This window comes from Haemaphysalis longicornis, unplaced genomic scaffold (assembly GCF_048455015.1).
Source record: "Haemaphysalis longicornis isolate Haplotype H1 unplaced genomic scaffold, Haemaphysalis longicornis Haplotype H1 scaffold_3, whole genome shotgun sequence".
Classification (NCBI taxonomy): Eukaryota; Metazoa; Arthropoda; class Arachnida; order Ixodida; family Ixodidae; genus Haemaphysalis; species Haemaphysalis longicornis.
Genome location: NW_027526335.1, coordinates 101,052,043 through 101,076,568, shown reverse-complemented (window position 1 = coordinate 101,076,568; position 24,526 = coordinate 101,052,043). Strand labels below are relative to the sequence as shown.

At 49.6% G+C, this 24,526-nt stretch overlaps 1 pseudogene across 1 annotated transcript in view; it reads right to left on the bottom strand.

Annotated features, from left to right (window-relative positions):
* Positions 1 to 13,963: 13,963 nt before the first annotated feature.
* The window catches only part of LOC144174957 (very long chain fatty acid elongase 7 pseudogene), a 239,514-nt pseudogene continuing 228,951 nt past the window's right edge, over positions 13,964 to 24,526 (bottom strand). The window contains exon 4 of the transcript XR_013323560.1: positions 13,964 to 14,500. The product of XR_013323560.1 is annotated as a very long chain fatty acid elongase 7 pseudogene, transcript variant X5 (transcript). The remainder of the gene's footprint in view (positions 14,501 to 24,526) is intronic.

The window sequence follows — 24,526 nt, the reverse complement described above, 5'->3', positions numbered from 1 at the left end:
GCGCCAAAAACCCACGTGCTCCGTCCGACATTCGCAGAACCGGTCGACTGCTTGTGTTAATAGCATTTTACGAAGAGCGTAATTAGATACAGAACGTTAAAACATTTCCCAGAAAATCAGTAATAGCGTTCCCCACACTATCTGAAAATCAGAACTGTGCTGCGCATTTAGTTCATTCAGGATAGTAGGTAAACACTCCAAGCACTTTATGTAACGCCTTTAAATATGGCCAAAGCGTGTATTTGGCAGTTTTCGCCAAAGAACCTGATTACTTTCCACGTCTGTACCTTTGGCTGCACGTAACTTCAAAATATGCCCCATGTTTTTTTTTTTAATTTAAACTTGGTGTATAGTTTGATTTTTTAAGGGCACTGGAAAACATGGGTATGACGTTTTGAACCCTTCTAGTCCCATTAACAGCTTCTCTATAAAACAAGGCGCGAAACACTTCGGAATATATTGCGGCGTCGCCAAGGACGATGCAGGCTTCTTCCAATAAACAAGGTGTTTTTTATCGAACTTGCGCTCCGCAACAAACAAGAAGTAAACACAAGCGGCGAAGAAGTGGTCAGCAAAGCGACACGCAGTCGAGCGTCGGCGAATTGAATGCCATGCCATTTTACCGGCGCGCGTTGATCTCTCATTGCTACTCCGCTACTCTTTCCGGAACCATCGAATTAGATCGAGAACATTGTCGATTAAAGAAGAGTCTAGGTTAGTGCCGACAGGGCGGAACCCTCTTCCTATCAAACAAGATTCCCCGGTGCGGCACACAACAAAAAGAGCGAACTCGCGCTCAGCTAAAAAAGGATAAGATTGGGGGGAGCGGCCAGGCATTGGAGGAGGAAGAGGAAAAACTTTATTAATGTACAAGACAGAGTTAAAGGGAGGGAGAGGCGGTTAAGCCTCTCTAGCGTGGGTGGTATTCCTCAGTCCGGGATCCCATTGGTCGAGGCCGCTGGTAAAAAAAAAAAAATCCTGGGCCATTTCCACTAACGTGAAACCTGGGGAGGGGCGAAGCATGCAGTGCATAAGTGTATTGAAAAATTGTAAGTCTCTCTTTTGCCACACGGCGCTCGCTGAATAGGCGCCGGAGAAACGCCGATGGGAGGAGCAATCGCGTGCATGCTGAGACGGTGGCGCCCTCTCTTGCGCTAAGCCGGATTTGAGCAATTAAATGAGAGACAGACTGGCCGCAAGTTGTCTTCGTGTCACACGCTGCAGCACGCTAAGATTGGATTTAATTGAACAAACTTTATTTACGCCGGCAGAACGACGTTTTTACGCGCCGTGACGCGGGCCTCGGTGTCGTCCTGGTGGTTAGCTACTACCAGAGTCCTTCAATGCTTTACTGGTCACGAAACTTCGGCGCTCGTTTCATATAGGGACCGCGCGCGCCACTACAGGCGCCACCGCCGCACGAAGGTCATCCAGCCGCCGCTTTCGCGGCGTATTGGCCTGCTCTTGGCGTGCAAACGCTCGCTCCTTTTGGTGTCTGCGCGCTGATTAAGTGTGTTTTTTTTCGTAGTAGTTAGCAATGAATAGTCCAGTCATCACCTGCCTTCAATGGGGTTTTATTTTTCGTAGTAAATTACCGTAGACTTCGGCCGCGAACGGCAACGGCTTCTGCGTGCTCTGGCACAAGCACTGCGCCGTCGTGTTTTCGGATTTTTAAATCTCTATTTCTTCTTTTCTTAAAGCAAAAGTTGTAAATACCACACATACGGTAGCTGCGTAGTCACGGACTGCTGAGGGCCTAGCGATACTACAATAAAAAAAAACTGAAAGAAACCAAGTAGGCGTCGTTCAGACTACGCTTAATGAATCCGTTGATTGCTCTGGAATGCACAGAACACTAAAAGAGATAGCCCAATAGTATTGCCGTTTCAATGAGTGGGTACATACTTGAGAACATCTAAAAACGCCGCAGAAACGCGAAGGATCAAAACACGAAGAGATATATGTTGCCCCATGTGTCTTTCCGCTTCCACGCTTTGCAATCCTTGCAAAAACAGGAAGCGAAAAAAAGAACAATAAAACTGATTTTATCACACGCAACAAAAATTCAATGTTACGAAGGGAGACAAACGAGCGTGGTCCAGCGTACAAAAAATTATTTTTTCGCGCTGCGATGTGGAGCATACGGAGGAAACAGAATATTGCCACGTAGCCAAGAACGACGCAAAGCTTTTCTGAACGCGAGCTAGCGAGCTCCTGCTCTACAGAAGACTAGAAGGAAACACAAACGTCGAAGAAGCAGTCCGCAGTGTGGCGTGCACAGATGAACGTCAATAAAGTGAGTTGCGCGGCGTTTGCTATACATGCATTACTCTCGGAATGTTTATTAATTTCAGATCCATGGAAATGGGATCGAGAACATTGTCGAAGAAACAAAAAATCAAGTTGGCGACAAGGTGGCACCCTTTTCATAGTCAAACCTCGAGATATCGAACTCGGGTATATCTAATTATTGCCTATATCGAACACTTTCGATATCACGCGGAAAATCACATGCATTTTTAATTTTTTATTTCGAACTGGGACGGACATGAAATGGGTATATCGAACTCCGCCACCCCAGACTGCCCAGACCGCTCGCGCTCTGTTGACAGGCGGCGAGCTATCCCGCAGTACCCTCGAGGATAGCGGTGGCGCGATGGACGTTCCCGACTGCTGCGCATCGGTTGCACCGAAGCAGAATTGGACGGTGCAAAAGAAGAATGTAAGCTTGAAGAAACCTGGGGCCAGCTGGAGCGCTTTGTTGGTGCTGAGCCACGAAGCATGTGCATTGACGACTTTGTTGGCGGTGACGACAGCACCGGAACGACGGCGGAGTTGACGGATGTGGAGATTCTAGCGGAGGTTACTACTGAGCGCACAAACGAAGACGCTGCCGAGGTTGTACCCGCAAGCGCTGATAGTGTCTCGCTCCCGACTTCGACCGAGGCTTCAGCGGTTTTGGCCATATAGCTACTGCAGCGCTATACAAGGCACCGGCCTGTCGCTTGTGGAACGTTTGGACTACGTTGAGGAAGTCGTGTATAACACGCCAGGCTACCCTGCTGCAGTACTTTAAGTCAAAATAATAAATACTTCGAAGCACCAAATGAGTATTTACTGCACAATTCGTTCATTTATTGATTTGTACCAGTTTATGACGCGTTTTTTGCGTGATTTTATATATCGAATTCTGGTTATATCGAACTATTTCGCGGGCACCGCGCTGTTCGATATATCGAGGTTTGATGTATCGAGGTATCAAACAATATTGCCCGACGGGACGTACGACAAAAAGAGCAAACGGGCGCTCCGGTTGAAACGCCAGATAAGAAACCGGAATTGGCCACGCGCGGTTACAAAACATACAAGACGAACCCTAAGGGATAATTCCCGGAAATATGAAACGTAAAAGCACAAGGACGTCCCAAAGCTTTTTTTACACGCGAGACTGAGCGCAAGGTAATACAAGTTTGCAAACAGGTAATGAAGCACCGCTACAACCTGACTGATATGACAAAAATCCGGCTTTAAGTTAGCCTTGTACAATTCTAGGTCCACGATGCTCTCAAAAGGGTACCTTGCTTTTTCCATTCTCACACACAGTGCATTTCCACGCACTGTCACACACTTATAATCGAAACTGTTCTTGCCTTGGAATGGCGCGCCTCCATTTCTCTCGCAGCTCCCCGTCGCTCAATCAACAGAACAAGGAAACATTTTCTGTGGTATCGTTGTACCAGGAATGACATCCCGGGACGCACCACATGTTAGGCATCGTCGTTGCACTACTTAAGTCGCATCACAAGAGCGCGAGATGCACGTTATATTTTTTTCCCGCACAAAACAAACACAACTCGCCGCGGCTCCGCCGTTCGAGCCAGCGCAACGCCACCCGAGGAGTGACCTCAGTGAGAGGGTGGCGCCACCGCGCGGCGGCCAAACGCAGCATATGAAGCTCTCCCATTGAGTTACGGGGCAGTTTCGTGACCAGTAAAGCATTGAAGGACTCTGCTACTACTCAGCCGAGACGTGAGCTCTCTGTTGCCGACGCGCGAGTCTCATGCCGTTCGAGCGCCCGCAGGACCTGCTGGGCGGCCCAGTGTTGATGTTCGTAGGTGTAGCTCGTTGCGGCTTCTGCAAGCCATTGCGGGATGTTTCTTGACGTCGCTTCTACAGGGTTCATGACACAGTCCCACAAGATTGGCTTCTGGTCGGCAGTCTCCCTAAGAAGTATGCTAATAAGTAAGGCGAAGCGTTGGAAAGTGAGTGTCCCGGTGTGTTCTTTCATTGCGCGTCTTTGGCCATGGAGGTGAAACGTTCTAGCGCGAGACGTTAGAAAACAAGTGTTCCGGCGTGTTCTTTCAGTGCACGTTACGTTCTAGCGCGAAGCGTTTTAAAACGAGTGTGCCGGTGTTTTAGTACCGTGACTATATGAGATGACAGGAGACTCCGACAGCCTAAGCCCTTAAGGTGCTTCACTCCTAAACATAAACATGACCTGTTCGCTGTAATATTCTGAATCCTCTTCAACGCCATAAGCCCTGTAAATTGAAATAAAGTTTATACCTCCTCCTTCGTCGACTTGCCCAACAGCGTAGCTTATATTGCACCAACCATTACGCTGAGAGAAATCTTCGAGGAAACCAGCCGATTGTGGGTGCATGCAAACTTCTCTGGCCTGAGAAAAAAAAATAAGAAAAGCAAAAAGAAAGGCAAGTTTCAATGCACTTTCAGAAATATCTTCTTTCTTCCATGAATTGTGTTGTTACACAATTATGCTCCGGGCAACTATTTACTGCGGTGACCTTAAATGTTGCTCGGTTCCCTTTCATTAAAATTCCTCTATGCTACAGGTTCAACATACTATACAAGATCTAAGCTATGTGGCTCAAAACTATTCGCCGTCAGTAGTCAGCAGTTTTGTCCCCCATCGCTAAGTAAAAAGCCTTTGTTCTTAGTAATTTGTGCTCGAAAAAAAAATTCTTTGCGTGTTGGTGACGTTTGCATAGAGGCTGATGTTTTGATGACATCTGCTTTGAGGACGCGTACAACAACCTCATTATAAATATAATACCTTAAGCGAAATGACAACATTCTTTATGTAACGCCATAGGGCCGCTAAAGTGAATAAATGAAATGAAATATTCCCTTATAGGAAGTGTTGATTTATTGTGAATAAAACCAAAGTTTAATCTTTGCGTCCGTAGTAACATGGCGGGCTAAATGGGGGGGGGGGGAGGTAATTAATCATAATATTCATCATCTTCCTCATCATCATCGGTAGCAGCAGGCTCTTTGATCTTTAGTGCAGTATAAAGATATTTCTCAAAGACCTCCAATCGCTTCTGTTATGCGTCATCCAAGCAATTATTCGCGCAGAGGTTTCCTCACATTCTTCGCCCTTGGCGTTTTACTGCGGTATCCGCGTTCGTGGCCTCTTCCAGCATCCGCGGTGGTAGTCAGTCTGGTTCTAGGCGATCGTAAAGAAGTATTAGGGGAAGATCAATCGCTGTTTTGCGGAACCGCGCATGCGCACTGACAACACTGGATCCATATGATTGCGCATTTCATTGGCATTGTGAACACGTAAACGGGGATCTCTTAATATGCGGCTCAGGAGGTCCGCCTGAGGACTCAGCTGTCACGACACGTGCCTATGCAAGACCCAATTCCCGACTAGCGGTAGCCATGCCGCAGTTGGGGGCCAATAAATTGCGCCCTACGGGGTCGCCACATAGGCAGAAGATAAAAGGTAACGTCATCCGTCGTTTACTTCATGGCGGGTTGAACTTGACCTTGCGCAATCGGTTGCACAAAACAAGGTAGGTGAAGGTGCACGGAACGTGCCCGAAAATTGGGCAGACACACTTGAGGCTGCTAACGTGTGAGAATGCGAACGCCTTATAGTCGAGCAGGTGAAGTGCTTCGAGTAATGTTGTACGGCTATCGTCTGCACATGGGGCTATCTAGAGATGCGAATGTGGTGTAGCGGGTATTCCCCAGGTTTTGGCACGAGCACTTCGCGAGTGGCACATTTAGCGCTGTGGCCATAAAACGTCGTGTTGCGTCTCTTTCTTCACTTTCGTTTCTCTGTCTTCCGACGTGAATTAATTCGGCTTGGCAGACCGGCGGCACTTTCCGCCACAGTTAGATCAAAATTATAGTTATCGGTGGCTGTGGCGCACCTTTCTTGCTAACGAGCCGTCACGTGCACCGGTCACGACATACGACGTCAGCGCCGTATGTTCTTGGATAGCCTTTGTTCCGAAGAGAGAGCTGATGCTGCACACAGGATGGTGTTTTTTTCATTCGGCGTTCGCATCCTCGGGCACGCAAAGAAAGGACTTCCGCAATGTCTAGAGGGCCGTCCAACGGCGCTCTAGCTCAGCGGGCGCGGGTACAGTACCGTCCGACGACATTCGAATATTTAAGACTAGGCTAGCACCACCCGAAGCGTCTGTGGTGTAGGGGTTCGGTCATCGCTTCTTGATGCCTCGGGCGGGGGCTGGAGACCAGATCCTGCCTTAAATGCAGAGCATTTCTTTAACTCACGATGTCACCCGTTCTTGGCATCCGTAGTTGTCCGCATCGCTCGCAGGTGCGCCCTCTCGGCGCGATCGTGGCGTGATAAAAGCGGGTGTCGGCGAGGCTGGAACGCACTCATCGCCGCGCTCTCTCGTCAGCCCCGCTCCTCCTCACCTACTCTCCGCTCGCATCGCGCGCTCTCTCCGCGGTCGGTTCGCGCCCAACAGGTGGGGGCGCGCGCGTCGCGGGATCAACAACATCTGTGGCGTGATCGTGACGTCAGCATCGCGCGCGCGTGGCGCGATCGTGGCGTGATAAAGGCGGGTGTCGGCGAGGCTGGAACGCACTCATCGCCGCGCTCTCTCGTCAGCAGTTGCCACAAGTGCAACAACATTAACGTAACGCAAACTACTTAACGTCGTGCGCCCCCGGAAATGCTCTGCATTTGATCGTGCCCCTCGCGGGGGGATGTTTCTGCATCGCTTCCCCGTGGACATCGTTTGCAAACCACAAATTTTGTGTGGTATAGAATAAAGCAAATCCGTCACATCCACCGAAAACGCAAATCCGACAGGCGGGCCTTCTTTCAGAAACGAGACAACCTCCAGCGAATTTTTTTGCATCGTGGTAGTTAACGGTGAGAAACGTTGTATGCCGTGAAGGTGAGCTGGAGAATAGAACTTGTGTCGTGCGAGCGCCGCTCTTGACGACAACTCTATATTGTATTGTGCAGCGGTGTTTCTTGCCACACGTCGCATTCGCGGACTTAGCGCGAATAAAATGTTCAAGTGAGATTTGCGCTGCCGTCTTTACTGCCATCTTTACCAACGGAGGCAGCGGTGGCCGGGTGGGGAGAGCAGGGGGCAAAAGCAAAGGCCCCAAGAGGGCGAGAACCTCACCTCTCCCCCTATCCACTGCATCTCTTCGTATGGTTGCCATGACAATTATAATGCTTCTCAGGCCAACATCGCCGCAGTGTTGCTACATCAATCACAACACACTACTGTTTCACTTTTAAATTGAATTATAATTTTCGTGGCCTAAATTATTTTGGGATTTTAAACTATTGCGTTGTGCTCGTTAGGTCATGTTACGTTAGGTTAGGATAGTTTAGGTGAGGTTAGGTTGGGTTACCTTACTTTACGTTAGGTAGAGCGATGTAGCGCCAGACGCGGCATCTGTTCTACAAAACGCCGGTGGACGTCGATATGGTGTTGTGCTTACAGCACCGTCGGACGACACTCCAGACACCACCAAGAACTTTACTCCTTCTTCCACGAATTCATCGCGTCAATCGGGAGGCTCCTCTGCTAATATGTACTTTTTTTTCGTGTCTCTTCCCAACCTAACGAAGTGTAAATGACTTTTTTACATCAGTCCTTGTTTTTTTTCCACTCCTAACCTAAGCACCTCTAACTAAATAGCACAATCACAAGCCTTGGCCAATCTCCCTCTATTGATGCGCGACAATACCCGAAGGAGAAGAAGTTGTTGCGCACAGACGATGCTGATGCCATCGGTGCAGCATTGATGATTACATGGCCCCTCGACCCCTGCTCCTCGTCATCATCATCATTATCGTCGTCATTGTCGTAGTCGTCGTCGTATTTATGTTCAACTTGGCTGCTCTGGTGGTTAAATCCGAAGTTGGCTTGGAAACAGCACCCTTCACTTCGACTAATTGCTTCGTAATTACAGCAGTTGGGGCACTTTGTTTTCTTTAACTGTTTATTTGTAAAATGCCCAAACCTGGTACTCCCGCTTTTAGATGAAGGTAGTGTTCACTTATTTTTAGACATTGCTCCGCTATGTTGAAGTGTCTGCGTACCGTCGTAAATTCATCTAATGGGATATCGGCGCAACTTCGATGTAACTACAACGGTTTTGTAACGGCAGGTAACTATATTAACGTTATACTGTAGTGCGAATGCGTCCGGATGTCGCCTTGATTCCTCATTGTCCTCGTTCTACAACCCCCGCGCCAATGCCTTTGCCCTCACTGGAAAGTTTCAACACGAAACAACTCAAGAGTTAAGTAGGAGGCGGCGGGGTGTTCATAACAGGTGCAGTGCTCACAGCCTCTAAAAACCCGAGGCAGCGGTGGAATACTTTTTCGAGAACATGAAGGACGTCGAACCAAACTTGTGTTAACGAAATGAAAGCATGCGTGCTAGGTTTACTGACTCCTGCACCGACGCTGCAAAGGACACCTAGTTAAAGCAGCGCGTCGCATGTAGTGGACCAGAACCCAGGAAGCCACTCACTGTAACAGAGGCTTGTAAGTAATCGCTGCAGGGTAGTTCAGTGCCCGCGGGCCGTTTCGCCCTACAGACGATGCGATAATGATGTCAAGGGGGCTTGACACACGCTGGCCCGGAAAAGTTTTCTCCGGCGTAGAAGTCGCATATACTGGGGCGACAAGCGTTGTCTAGAAGGTGCTGCCCTTTATCCGTCGTTTTCCTGTAGCCCCAAGAGTGGCGGTGAGCGTTGAAATCACCGGAGGAAGTGCGCAGAGCTGGGGGAACGCTAATGATGCCTCTCAGACCATTTCTGTCCAGCGCCAAAAGTGGTTGTATATAGGCGGCAAGGGTGATAAAGACAAGCCAGTGCCCGGAAAAGCCATTGGCCCCTATTATTCGAGGCGTCGAGTGGTAAATTGTGTTCGGTTATAGCCAGGTCGTCTCGCAGGGATACAAGGTCTCTTTTCAATGCCGCAGCATGTAGCGACCGCCGGACTGTGTAGGCAGAGAATTGAATGTCCCTTGCCAATCATAGCCCCCAAATGGCTATCATAGGTAAGTGATGCTTTTGTACAAAGCCACGGAAGCTCGGGAGGGGTTGCGGAGTTCGTCTACCTACTACTGTAAGGTTGTCGCGTTGTTCCACATTATCGCGCTACTTCGGTGCTCGTGCGGTGGAGGTTTCCGCAGCGTGCGCAATTGCGCTAGGGAACGGTAGTGGTAAAGAAAACACGGCCACCAGTGGCAAAAGTGAAGCCAGGGATTGATATAAATTTCACAATTATTAATTTATATCACTTATATAAACCAACGAAATGCATTTATACACAAAAAGATTTTTTTTTAAATTTTGAGACCTCTCCAAGGTTGCTTAGGGGATGCGAAGCATATATAAATCATTCGCGTAAAGACACCTGTTGTGAGAGGCATTCGTAGGCAGAAGATGAAAGGGACTTTGCAACACTTCTGACAAACGCTTTCACTCTTTCCTTGGCGTCTGGAAGCACTGCGAAAGCTATAGTTATCGTTAGCACGGAGAGGCACTGCATGATTTGCTCGTCGCAGCAGATGCACCTTCCATTTCTGCTTTGCTTTTGCGGCTTCCTTTTTGAAGTGCTATCGAATGCGTTCATTCCTGTAACTGAAGGAAAGCCCGCAGATAGCCGCCAGCCCGCTGTAATGACGTTATTCCAGCGGTCGAAGAACGCCAAGACCGGGAACGAGAAAAAACATTCGACTACCCCTCTATGTAACGACAACGATGGGAAAACACGAAGCTCTAGTCTTTGAGTTTGTCATTTGATCGTTGAGTTTGATTGTTTGCTTGGCTCGGATTTAGCAGTCGTTCGGCGGGTTCAACGCTGGTAGACGCACTAAAGCTTCGCATTTTCCCATCGTTGTCGTTAGACAGAGGAGTAGTTGATTTGCTTGAAGTAAAATGAGAGAATAAAGGTACGTTCCTTAAGTTTGGCAGTCTTGGCTTTATTTGTATCACTTAGGAACGAACGACTTTACATTTACACAGTATTGCCTTGCGATCACTGTGGTAGACACTCAGAGGTTCTGCCGTCGTCTCTTGGCCTCTATCGTTACGGCGAGACGAAACTACGGATCCTCCCGACGAACACGAGCGCGCTCGCGTCCCCGCTCGCGCTGACGTTGCTTAATTAAAGGCAGCTTGCTCCTCCTCTGAACGAACTCCACGCGGATTACGGTAGGCAATCCCACTCTGCGAGTATGTTCCCCTCTGGAGGTACGCATAACTTTGGTTGGGATTGGCCAATCCAAGATGCCGTCACGAGAAAGCTTCGCGTTCAACTATCGTCGTCGTTAGACGGAAGTGATTTAGTTTAAGTAGCAAGCGACAAGCTCAACGACTAAAGCTTCGCATTTTCCCATCGTTGTTGTTAGACAGAGGTGTAGTTGATTTTTTCTTTCACTTCACCCACGATCATTCATCATCGTCAGAGAAAGTAGGCTTATCTGCAGGGCGTATTAGAGTAAAACGGTATCAGTAAGAGAAATAAAGCTCCGCTTTAAAGCCTTTTCAGCAGGTTTCTACGTAATCTGATGGGCCTAGAGCCGTAATGTTTGACTGAGATACTTTGCGGCCCCCTAACTGGATGTGTTGGTTGACTACGTACTGCAAGCATTTAGGAAGTTTCGAAAAAAAATTGAAAGAAGTGTTGCAGCATCCCTCTAAAGAAAAAATTCAGGAGGGCCCAGGATGCGCACAGCCTCCAAAAGCGGTGATAGCATTGAATGAAAGCGGACGGCCGTTCGGTACCCTTTTGGCTCAAGTTGACCTTGCAGAGAAACTTGGCAGGCAGGCTTTGGAGACCGCTCAACCGGAGTCGGCCGTAGTAGTTCCTGGTGCCCATACAGCATGAACTGTCGTTGCAGACATTTGAGCAGGCATGCGGGACTACTGAAGCGTGCTTTGGTTACCGGATCAGAATGCACCTGCTTACGCTGATTTACCAGTAGGGGCGACAAATGTTTCTCGGCATACATGAATATGGAGCCCGCAGGCGACTGCTGTTGTTGTTTTTGTTTGATGGAAAAGAAAAGGAAGTACACTGGGGATACTTTTGAGCTCGGCAGGGAGCTCACATGCATACAACCCGGTGCTAGGGAGGGGAAGTAGACAAGAGTGAAAGGGTTGGGGATAGTGTTAAAGGGATAGAGAAAGCGATCAAAGAAAGAATAAAAGATAAGGCCAAGTCAGTCCGTGCACATCAGTCATTATCACGAAAATTCCGGACTACAGCCGCTGTGTTAAGCCGGTCTTCTTCAGGTAGTGTATCAGATGGGCGAATACTTCCCGTTAGTTGGCTGCTCTTGTCCTTTCGGAGCTCACTGGACCTTCGTCGCTACGCCGTAAAGTGTACTTCGCTGATATGCACTCGGTTTGGTTCACGATCTTCATTTCAGCAAGATCCTCATGATCATGATGGGCAGTATAATGTCGGATGTACCCTAAACATTTTGGCGCAATGGGGACAAGGATCTTTTTAAGCAGCTCGCTCGCCATAATCATGGCTGCCACCGCATCGTGGGCATAGAAGCGAACGTTTGCCCACCTCAGCCACACTTCCGAAGTAGTGGAATTTTTACACTGCCATGGTGTTTCCACATGTTTATACATGCCCTAGCGCTTTACCCAGGTGGTTACCTTTTCTGGTTCTGCTTCTGTGGCAAACAATTTGCCCACTCCGCGTGGATTTGTCGAACACGGGAAGGGCCTTAACTGCCGCACGCAGACCAATGCTTTGCGGATGTCATAATCGTTGTGGTCCACGGCGATTCTTCTGATGTCGACCACTCTGCAATTGCTCAGTCAAGGTTCACGTGCCTAGGCACAAATGGCTGCACGATGCTGCCGGGGTTTCTTGTAGCCGCCGGTGGTCCCGGGAGGCTGTGAGCAGAGAGGAATCAAAGGTTGCCAGCTCGGACTGATCCGGAAAGTACACCAGGTGGTTGACCGGGAAACGACGTAGGCGGCCGTGAACACAGGGTACCGCATGTCGCAGGGCGTACGTCTGACTCTCAAAATAACCGATGTGTAATATATAGATCCAACGGGTGTGCTTAGCTTTACAAAATAGCAGGAATGGTTCAATTGGATTTACTGTAGAGTTAAAAACAAATCACTTTCCCTGGAGATTACTTTTGTCTCTGTGTAAACGCAAACATTGACTCCTGAACTCCTGAACATCGACTCCTGAAACTTAGGCACAATATGTGCAAGTGCTCGCGGAGAGCCCCGCGCCGCGGCACAGAGACTGAGGCATTGTGCTGCTGAGTCCAAGGACGGGGGTTCGATCCCGACCGCGGTGGATGCTTTTCTACTGCAGGAGAGAAGCGAAAAAGCTCGTGTGTCGAGATTTCAGCGAACGTTAGAAGACCCCAGCCCCGGTGGTCGAAATAAATCCAGACCCCTCCACTACGGCACACCGCATAGCCAAGGGGTAGTTTCGGAGTGTAGAACACCGAAAATTCAAAAAAAAAAAAAGAACTGTTATGCGAGAACTTTCACATTCCTGCGAACGATGGGCAGCGAAGAATTTTGTGTGAATTCCTAAACGATTCAATCTCTTTTTCATGTGTACACGCAATCTGGAAATGTTTAGTTATTTCAGGTAAGATTGCTTCGATCATTTAATTAGGGAACCTTACAAGATGAGAGTTCGCATCTTCTTTGCCAAACAGAATATTCCATCTTTTATGCAGGCCAAGCGATTGTTTTTTCCCTGTCTTTCTTTCGCATCAGCCAGAGCAGTTCTCGGTTGCTTGCGGTAAAGTTCTCATTAAAGGACAGCCCAAAACAAGAATTACACTGGTTTAGTGAGCCAAGTCTCCTTTAATGTGCCATCCATTCGTTTATTTTTTGGATACAGACAAACTGAATGATAATTCCGAGTGGGCAGGCGGTGAAATGCAAGTACAGGACGGGTCGAATTTTTTTTGTTTAATTTTTGGTCAGTTGGCCACTACTGTCGCGAAACTTCCCAGGTTCCCGTTCCGCTGCACTAGAAGATCGTGATCTAGAGGTTCTCAAGGCGACTGTACTGTTTGTTAATGCTAAATTAAGTCTTAAGCAACTCAGTTTCAGAAGTTTGTTGTTCTCATTTTGGATGCGACGGCATCTCATTCACTCGCCTTGTCCCTCCATACGGTGTTGTCGTTGTCCGTCCACACCCCTCCCCCATTCTCCTCGCCGCGCGAGCTGCGCTCTCCGCCGCTCACCCCCTCTCCTCTCCGATAGCGAACACTCTCTCGCGAGGGGCATTGGATTGGATTCGATTGGCTTGGCTTGGCTTGGCTTGGCTTGGCTTGGCTTGGATTTGATTTGATCAGATTCGGGTTGGATTGGATTGGATTGGATTTGGATTGGATTTGGATTTGGATTGGATTTGGATTTGGATTCGATTGGATTGGATCGGATTTGGATTGGATTGGATCTGATTAAAGTGGATTGTGTTGTATTGTGTTGCGTCATAGCCGCGCCAGGTTGTGTCATAGCCGCGCCACGTTGCGTCATAGCCACGGCAGGGGGTTCACGGCACGTTTCACGCGATGGGAGAATCAATCTAACGGAAACAACAACGGAACCCCCTATGCGTCGCATCTACACAGCGGTTGCCGCGAGGGGAGGTGGGAGTAATTTTTATTTCAGCAAGCAAACCCCGGTCATTGTATGTTTCATTTCCTAATCGTTAGAGGACATTCCCTTGATGCTCTCGTCGTATTTACAGGAGAGGAACGAAACAGTGAAAAATCGTGGAATTAATACACCGGGAATAGCGTAGCGCCTGCCTTAGAGTCTGGAAGAGCGCGTATGCACGTCCGAAGAGGCTCCACGGGCTTCACGTTCCTGTTAGAAATGCCGTTGCACCAGAAACTGCGACACCTTGCTGGGACTACAGGAGGTCTCGTCAGGTCGCGCTTGCAGACGTTTGAGCAGACGTCGCGGCGCCAATTACGATACAGGTTCTAATGCGCCGAATATTGCTTGAAACCGGTAGCGACTCTCAGCCACAACCCGGGATGCTACGACTGTATATTGTGTTTCGGGTGGCAGGTACGGAGGATGTAATCGCCGCATGGCGTCTACAGTGTAGCTCCGCTTATAACAATACCAATCAATCGATTTATGTCCACTGCAGCATGAAGTATTCTCCGGCTGACTTCCATCTGCTCTTACCCGATGGCGTCTGACTCCATTCTTGTAACTGATCAACAAAGGAAATAAATCAAACAGAAACATCAGACTATAAACTTCTTTGAGGGAGAGCTGACACTACGAATACAAAAATGACTACACAATGCATGTCAACGTGAACTACGGATCGCGGCATACGCAGCACCTATCACCCGAGGCTACACAATGAATTAATACTATTTAAAAACATATGGCTGCGAGCAAACGTTTCAATGCAAGCACGCGCAATATTCGACCAATAGTTAAGTGGCGCGCAGGTACTAACCAAATATAAAATAAAAACAATATTCGGGCACGGGAAGAGTCGGTAAGACACGAGGAAACATAAGACGGAATGCATCACAACACAAAAATTGTATCCTACGTTACAAAAGGAAAAAAAAGGTAGGGAATACTGTGAGCCTAAACGGGCAGACGAACTACACAGCAGGGCTCACTAGCAACATTAAAAACCGCCTAGAAAAAGTGAGCGAAAAATATCAAGCCGAAAGGAGCTATGATTAAGAAGGTGTGCTGTTGGGCGAGTTGGTAATTCATTTTAAAAATAGCTACAGCGCGAATATAAACAAGGACACAGAAAGACGACAGCGCTGGTCCCGCCGTCTTTATGTGTCTCTGTTTATATTGGCGCTGCAGCTATTTTTAAAAAGAGCTATGACTAATTCTGAAGGACGCAGGCGTCCGTTATCTGGAGCAGGTGTTGTCTCTTTCAGCAACGTTTAAAACGCTTACGGAGCAATTATCTAAAGAAACTGCTTTTAAAGCGAAGATTTCTTGTTGTCACTGATGGCGTCTGTAACGCGAAAACGCCCTGCAGGAAAGCCAACTTTCTGTGACGATGAAGATGAATGATAGTGGGTGAAGTGAAAGCAAGAAATTGGCCGCGTATCTGCTCCTTCCGTTGAAAATGCCGTCAAAAGACGACAGTCTTTATCGGCTTTTGCGAAGTAAATGCCTCCCTTCGCTTTCCCGCTCACCTCTCATGTTGTTCCTCTTGCGTCGCGCTCCTCCCAAGGTAAAGACGCCAAAGGTTCGCTTAAATCATTTTAAACTTCCCGCGTTCCTCTGCTCCAAACCGCGTGTCTCGATTTGAACGCTGCCGTACGGCGAAGACGCGCGTTAATCGAGGCGCCCTACTTCAACGTTTATAGAACCGCGTTTCCCTACTCCACGTGCATTGCAAGCAGAACGTGGAACCTATCTAGTGGAACCTTTTCGTAACTGTCGCCGGTTGATTTCTTGAAATGGAGCAAGAAGCTATAGTGGCGCGGGCGACAGCAGGCGACGGCGGAGTGAATTCTTTTTCTGCAGTTGATGAAGTATTTAATTTCACAAAAGTCAATAATGTTTGATTTTTTATAAAGGAACACTGCAAATATCACTTCTGTATTCATTTGTGGTCTCATATTTGCGTAATGTCTTGTTCTTCTTCAACAATGTTGACAAGTATGAACATTACACTGGACATAGACGGGTAGATTTAGCTGTGACTACATATGACTATTGCGCAGGCATTGTTTTGCTTTGGCCGCGTGGCTGAATCGAGTCACAGACAGACAGACGGACAGACAGACAGACAGACCAAAATTTCTGGGTTTAAGTAGCCCAAGAAAGACTATCGTCTTTAAAAAACCCTTCAGTGTCCGGAATCGGACCTGGGCCCCTTGTGTTATGAAGCCGGCGTCTATCCGATTGCTCCATTTTTACATGGTCGGAAATAAGTCCAAACTCAAGACGACAACCAAAGGGTCCGTCACGAGAAAGCTTCCCGTTCAACCATGATCGTCGTTAGACGGAGGGGTGCATGATTTTGTTCGAATCCACGTCACTCGAGAAGTAGTCGGGAAAGCTTGGCAGCACACTTATCTGTGAATGGTTTGCAATGCTGTGGCTTGATTCTGCTCGACGAGTGTGCCACGAAAGAATATGTGGAAAGAAAGAGCTAGACCTAACTTGATTACAAAGGCAGGAGGGATGTATCAAGCTGTAATCATTGCGAGAAGCAGGAAGACTGTGTAAGTATACTAAAGTGCGTTGCTGGGCCAGTTAGTGATGCATAACAATGGGAAAAAAAAGAGTGCTAGAAAAAACGGAAGGCGCGGAGCCCGGACGTGGTCAGACCGCTTGAGTTGGCTATCTGCCTGCTTAATTTTATTGCCTTTTTCGTTCATGTGTTTATTTCTGCTTCCTACTGTGAGCAGTCACTACACTTAATTACATTCAGTGCAGTCGTAATAAATTCTATGGTTCTTAGCCAATGGTTTGTGTCATCCTGGTTCTTCGTTTCCATATTCTTGCGCCGTTTCCCATAATAAGGTACACGCACCAACCATCAAACGCTAGCCTCTTCCGTAGGTGGGGAACACTTTTCATCATTAATAACCACACGCTCCATAAAGTATATGGAGCGTCGAGAAATGCAACACTGAAGACTAGCAGTGAGCCATCTCCAAATGCGGTACTAACAAAAACTAAGTACAAAGAACTCTGCTGACAATTGTCCTCGCGAAGAGCTCCTGGTGAGTGATTGACGTTCATAAAAGCATCACGTCTCTTTGCGTCGTATGGCGTAAACAGCGTTATGCATGGCCGACGCCGATGCCGACAAACGATGCAACTGTGCAGCCCGTCTGTACACCTCGACTTTTCCCCCCAAACAAGAACCAAAACTACCTAGAGACGGAAAGCGGAGTCGTTCGCTATCCTGTGTCAACAGTGGAAAACTTTGGCGCACTTGCGATAGCGCAGGACACATAGTATCATTCGGAAACATTATACTAACCAAAATAACTGGAACAGCATACCCGCATGCTCCTTTCTGCCCTTCCAAGAGGCGTGCCAGCACTGATCTGGTATAACACTATTGCAACAGTGCTGGGATCCTAAATGAGAACGCGCCTAAATGAGTGCCTAAATCCTAACGGGGTACGCACACAGCACGGACGAGGCAGTTTGGATTCCCGGTCCCGAAAATTCCTCGGAAACTTAAAAGGGCCACGCAGACAAAATGCAAGGTTGGCTCATGCGAAAGAGTGCCTCGCTAGACTCATACTGCGTAAGTTTCACTGCGTAAGCTTAACGTAAGCTTCACTCAAATAAGCTGCGTAATTAGTAAAAAAGGGAATGAGCATGCGACTGTCTAGCTCATTTCCGCACTGGAACCTATGATGTCATAAGTGCCCAGCCATGCGATTGGGTGAGTCCGGGCCAGACAAGCAGAATTTACTAAAGGCAGGGCTTCTAAGCTTGCAGAACGAACTATTTTCGCTTAAGGGTAGTGCATATTCATTTTATACCACTAAGAATGGTCGGGGGAAACAATGGAAGTTACTAAAGTACACGTAAATATAGAAGTATCAGTGCGTAATGCTGCTGGTACTGCGCGCACTGTGCTTGTTATAGCTGCACAGCAGTGCGGCGCTTTGGGGTTGTACTAGACGACAGTGGCCGATTGGCGCAAGCGACACTGTCTTACGTGCCTCCATTTGTTCAGCATACCCCATGTTTCACGAAACGATTACTACCTACCGCAACAAAAACAAGCCAGGTGCAAATACGGTCAAAAACAAAGCAAATGCAAATAACGGTGCGGAGCAGTAAGGTGGCGTCATCTAGGAGGACTGACTGTAAACAAGGGGCCGCTGTTTCAACACAGCGCGCCTCCGCTCTAGCCCTGCCGTGCCGCAGTCCGCTGCCGGGTAAACAGCGCACTTGACATTCGTTTGAAGAACCGTTGATGTGACGCTATGGTAGACATAATAAAGCATACGATTTGGCGGGAGAATCAATATTTTAACCTAAATTGAATAATTTCTCAATAAATAAAGCATCAGTTCCTGCCGGACAAGCGCTGCCGGACAAGCGTCTGCATGGCCCCTACAAGTGGGCTTAGGTGCTTTAAAGGCGAAAGCTTGGAGATTATGAAATACATATTTACAGCTACTTTGCGTCTATTTCTTGTCTTTAATTTCTTCGTCTCTTAAGGCAAATTACTCTGACAGGTAGGCTGGCAGCCATTCAAACGGCAGCTTTACCCGCCACCAAAGTATAGTTGGTCGTGGTTTCACCAGTCAAAGCTCTATTCCTCGTGCACCCGTTTTCACTGCGCAGGCGTCAGGCTGTCTCTTGTGCCTTCCTGCGAGGTTGCCGGGTTTGTGCTGTGTTTAGAGAACCTGGTCGCTTCTCTAGCGACCCGAGAACAAATTTTACATGAATCTAATGTATTTTCTCAGTCGGAGGGTCGGTTGACTGTAGCTCCACCCCGGATCACCAACAACATCTGGTAGACCGGGCGAGACAGGCCGCCAAGACCCAAGGCTTCCTGGACTAAGGAGGTGCCCCACCAGGCGGTCAACCCAACAACACTGACTGCTTCATTAAACGTTTACTACTCCCCCTTTACAGCGGCTGCCATTTTGGCATTATCCGTGTTGGCACCGCTGACGACTACAACTACGGTCACTTTTCACGTTTGATGAGACACCTATAAGGCGTTCGCTGAAATAAATGTGCTAGGTAACGAAAGAGCTGACCGCTCACCCGTGCTCACAGTATCCGGGCTCCGGGAAAGTAAATACTCGCAGGGGCTTGCGAATCCAGACATCGGCGAAAACACGGGCGCCTCGCAGGCCCAGAAACAGCAGAATAATGTTTTCGTTGTCCCTCCCAAAACAAAATCGTTGATAAGTCTCCAAATTTGAAAAACATTTACGCCATATCCACGGAATGAATGATGATAAGTAGGGCGAAGCTCGAGAGGGGGAGATCATCGGTAACCGTAACTCTCCCGTGAAAGTTCGCCCATTACATCATTAAGAAAGACGTAAGACTGTGTGCGTACATTGTACAAATCAACTTTTATTTTGTTCTTTTATTTTGTTCTTGTTCGTTTGTTGTTTCGTTTCTTCGTTTGTTCTTTTCATTTCGTCGTTGTCATGACTGGATTGCGAGGTCCCTTCATTACGACGGCTTTATGATCTGTGAAATGAAGCGAGAGAGGTTCTTGTACTGGCTGCAATGGGAAGTTTGCAAACACTAAGTCTATACACGTTCCTCGGATCGTGGTAGGGTTCATATGGATACATCTGAGTGCGTATTTGAAGAAAGAACTTTTATTTAGGGCGAACTTGTGCCTGAACAAGACGAGAGGAAACGAGCAAAGGTCCTTGCGTCTCGTTCGATCTCCGAGAACGACTGCCTGCGTTCGTGGCGTGATCTCTTGCGTGATGGAGGCACGTGCTGCCGCGTTCGCTCCCAACGCACTTCGCATCGGCTCCGTCGATCATGTCCATTTGTGCCGGCAATTCCACTTTCACGGCTTTATGTTTACTATGAGCCGATTCAGTTGGTCGAGCTGAACACGTTGATACCAATTTTTGGTGAGTGGACCCATTTTTCACCATTTCACGGACACTGAAATTGTGCACAACGTGCGAACTTAACTAAGCCTACGAGGCTTACCACGACTACGCACCAACCGGCCACGGCCGCCGCCGCCGCCGCCCGCCAGATGGCGCCCGGCGACACAACAGCTGCAACCGCCGCCGCCATCGAGATGGACACGACGCCCGCCGCCGCCTCCGACGCGGCCCCCCTGCTGGGCCAGCACGGAGGAAGAACATCAATCACTGTCCAGGGCACTGTCGAAGAAACACGACAGCTAATTGGCGATGCAAGCGACTCGGCAAACTGGCTCCTCGTCAGACGCAGCCGCAATCGTCGACCAAACAACACCACTGTGGAGGATGCTAGGCCGAGCCAAGCGGCCCCCTCAACAGCAACTACTACAACAGCCGAAGGCAACGCAGCCAAATGTAAGTCTACAAGCTCCCTCACTCGAGCGCAATTCATCAAGAAAGTTAACGCTACAATGGAAAAGGCAGCCCGCATGCCCAGCGTAATGGACAGGGATGAAGCCAAAGTAATAGTCAGACCACGTGGCGGCCTAGTCATAGCCGACCTCCAACCTACAGCGCTCAAACGAGCCATCGTAAACGCCGCAGGCATAGACAGTCAGACGGCAACGGAAGATACACTATACCCCAATACGGCACAGAACATCGTCGTAATTAGCACCCCCGACGACGACAGAGCTCTAAAGTACGCCCGCATACGATGCATCGTGATCGACACCAAGGCGTACGAAGTGTTCGCATACGGATCCCTTCCTGACTACATGGTCAAGGGCGTTATCCACAACATCGGGTTACAAGATACGCAAGAGGACATCATTCAGAACCTCAGCTACCCTTTCAACTCCACATTTAGAGCGGCACGCCGCATAGGAAAGACGAAAGCGGTAGTCATCGCCTTCGAAGCCGACAAGATACCACAATACGTGATATACGCCGGAGTCGCGGTCAAGTGCACGGCGTACAAACAACACAGAGAAGTGTGTAAGCTCTGCGGCCAAGTCGGGCACAGACGGGAGGTCTGCCCCACGCCCGAAGTCAATGCGTGCTTCGCATGTGGGTTACGTAATCCGGGGCCGGACCACACCAATGACTGCAAGCCGAACTGCAAACTCTGTAACGGCGCTCACCCCACCGGGGACCCGCGCTGCAAGAACCGATTCAAAACGTCATTCCAGACGAGGAAACACGCACGAGAAGAGAAAAAGAAGGCCGCCGAGGCCACCAAAACCACAGCACCAAAGGTCAGACTATCACGCAGGGACGACTTCCCAAAGCACGAAGGGGTAACTAAGACACATCGCTCGCCGTCCGCAAGAAGCGCGAGTCGCCAGAGATCCGGCAGCACGGTCCGGAGTGCTCTGAAGAACCCTACTCAGAACAATACGAAGACGTGGGCCAAGATAGCGACAGCTGCTCCGGCCAACGCAGGGAACGCCACCGCGCAGTCGAAGCGCGCGCAACGACAACGCTCTGCCAGCCGCAAGCGCGACGACCAAGAAGAAAAAATTGCAGCGCTCGAGAAAATCATACAAACGCTACAGGCTACCAATGCCACGCTTACCAAACGAATAGAAATACTCACACTCAAGATCGAAGGCAAAACTAATGCCACCGCTGCAGCTTCATCCCGGTCGGCAGACAGCCACGACACGTACAACGCTCCCGCAGAAATGATGGAAAACGCGGAGGCAGATGACGCGCCCCAACAACCACTACAACAACCCACAAACGAGGTGGAGAAAGAGGAAATCAACGAAGAAGAGACACAGGAGATCGAGCCTCCTAGGAAACGGCTACAGATAGAAGAAATACACAAAGTCACAACTGGGAGAGTCGCAAAGAAGACCACCACGAGCACCATCACACACAACAGGGCAATGAAAGGCCTAGAAGGATACCTACTCAAGCGACAAGACGACTTTGAGGCAAGAATTGTCGCTCGCATGGACAACCTGGAAGCACTCATGGACGCACGCATGAGCGACCTAGAAGCGCGCATGGACGCTCGCATGGCAAGGGTGGAGCAAACCCTACTCGAAATACAACGAACGCTCGCCTTACTGAGCGCAAAGATCACAGGCACACCCGTGCCCGAACAACCCACACAACAGCAACACCATGGGTAGAGAAACGCACGGCAGCATCAAAATATGGCACTGGAACGCCAACGGCCTCCAGTGCCGAAGAGCAGCCCTACAACAATACATCCAAAGCCTCGACTCCCTTCCGGACATCGTGATGGTGCAGGAGACGCACAGCGAACGAACGCCGACCATCCCCGGCTATCGGACGCAAGCAACCCCTCCGAGCGCACGCACCAGCTCCACCGGTACGGCACAAGGAGTATGCACCTTCATCCGCAAGGGAGTCGTACACATACCACACGACAACCTCCTGGGAAACAACACGGCCCTCGAACTGTGCGTTACCGAGGTGGTTGTCGGGAAGAAGAAGAAGGAGACACTGTTCGTCGTCAACGCCTACAGTAATCCAAAGCACAGAAGCCAACGTTTCGGAACGCTATTTCAAAGAACACTCAGGAAAGTCGTGAACGCGCCCACCGTCACCGCGGGTGACTTCAACGCACACCACAGAGAAACGGGATACAACAACACTACAGCCAAGGGCAGGAACTTGCTCGAAGAAGCAACTGCAGCACAGTTCGATCTACTCACGGACCCCGCACAGCCGTCGCGCATCGGCACGTCCGCCTCGCGCGACTCCAACCCAGACCTCGCCTTCGCTTACCTACCCGACGGCAGACCCGCCAAGTGGAGAAACACCGGGGTGAATCTGGGCAGCGACCACTTCATTATAGAGGTGGAGATTCCGGTACGGGCCACAAATTCTACAACCACGCATGAAACGAAACACAAAATTACGGATTGGAACCCAAAGTGGAAGACATCGAACAGTGGACCGGCGGCTTACTTAAGGCGGCCGAGGCGGCCACCACGACGGTGACCGCCGACAACACCATCCGCAGCGTCGACTCGAAACTCGCTCACCTGATCGCGGCCCGCCAATCCCTGCAGAAGCGGTGGAGAAAGCGCCGACACCTCCGATCGTTGAGGAAGAAAATCGCGCAGATCGGTAGAGAGATTGAATCGCACAGTCGACAACTAAACACACAGCAGTGGCACGCCCTGTGCAACGAGATGGACGGGAAGCTGCACACTAGCAAGGCCTGGAAGTGGCTCCGACACCTGAAAGACGAGTCGAAAAATAAGGGCTACCAACAACACAGACTCAACCAAATCCTGCACAAGGCGACCAAAACGCTCGGCGAACGAGAACTGGCGAAAAGACTCAACGAACAGTACCTACCGGACACACCGACCGTCACCCACCCGGACTACCGCGGACCGCAGAACCCTGAGTTGGACGCAGAAATACAACAGTGGGAAGTCCGAAGCGCAGTGCAAGCCCTGAACTGCAAATCGGCAGCGGGACCGGATCGCATACACAACAAGGTGCTGAGAAACCTAGACGACACGGCCATCAAGGCGCTAACCGAATACTACAACGCGTGCTGGCGCACCGGAACACTACCCAAGCAATGGAAAGCCGCAAAGACGGTCTTGATTCCAAAGCCGAACAAGCCGCCGGGAATTGACAACCTCAGACCCATATCACTCACATCGTGCGTGGGCAAGGTCCTTGAGCACATCCTCAACACCAGATGGCAACATTACATGGAGGACCACGAAGTGTACTCCACGACCATGCTGGGATTCAGGCCCAAGCTCAGCACCCAAGACGCAATACTACAGATCTGGCACGACATCATCGTAGCGCCGAGCAAGGTGGATTGCAGAGCCGTCTTGGGCCTCGACCTCAAAAGCGCCTTCGACAACGTCCGCCACTCAGCCATCCTCCAGCAGGTCAGCAAGCTGGGACTGGGAGAGCGAACCTACAACTATATTCGGGCTTTCCTAACGGACAGGACCGCAAGCATACAAATTGGAAACACGCAACTCGAGGAGCGCAAGAGAGGGAGCACGGGTACCCCACAGGGTTCCGTCATCTCCCCGCTCCTCTTTAATCTGGTCCTCATACCAGTGGCAGAACGCCTACAACGAATCCCAGAAGTCCGACATACAATTTATGCGGACGACATCACCATCTGGATGGCTGGGGGCACCAACGGACACATAGAAGAGTCACTACAACGGGCGATAGACGAGGTCGAGGCCGGACTCGCAGACACCGGGCTCCGGTGCTCGCCGCAAAAGTCTGAGCTTCTAATACTCACACCGCCCGGCCCACGAAGAAAGAAAGCCGCCGAGGACGCTTCCCACATCGCCCTCCACGCGCACGACGGCACACGAATACCACACGTCCAGAGCATAAGAGTTCTCGGGTACCACATTGACGAAGGACGAAGCACCAACCGTACGGCCCTGAGCAGGCTATTGACTAGCATAGACAACGCCGCTCGACTGGTGCGCCGAATATCCACAAGAAACGAAGGCATGCGCGAAGCCAACCTTCTCCGCTTACTACAATCGTTCGTCGTTGGTCAGATCTCCTATACCGGCCCCTTCCACACGTGGTTGGCGCAGGAGCGAGACAAGATCAATGCTGCTATACGCAAAGCCTACAAAGTCGCCCTCGGACTA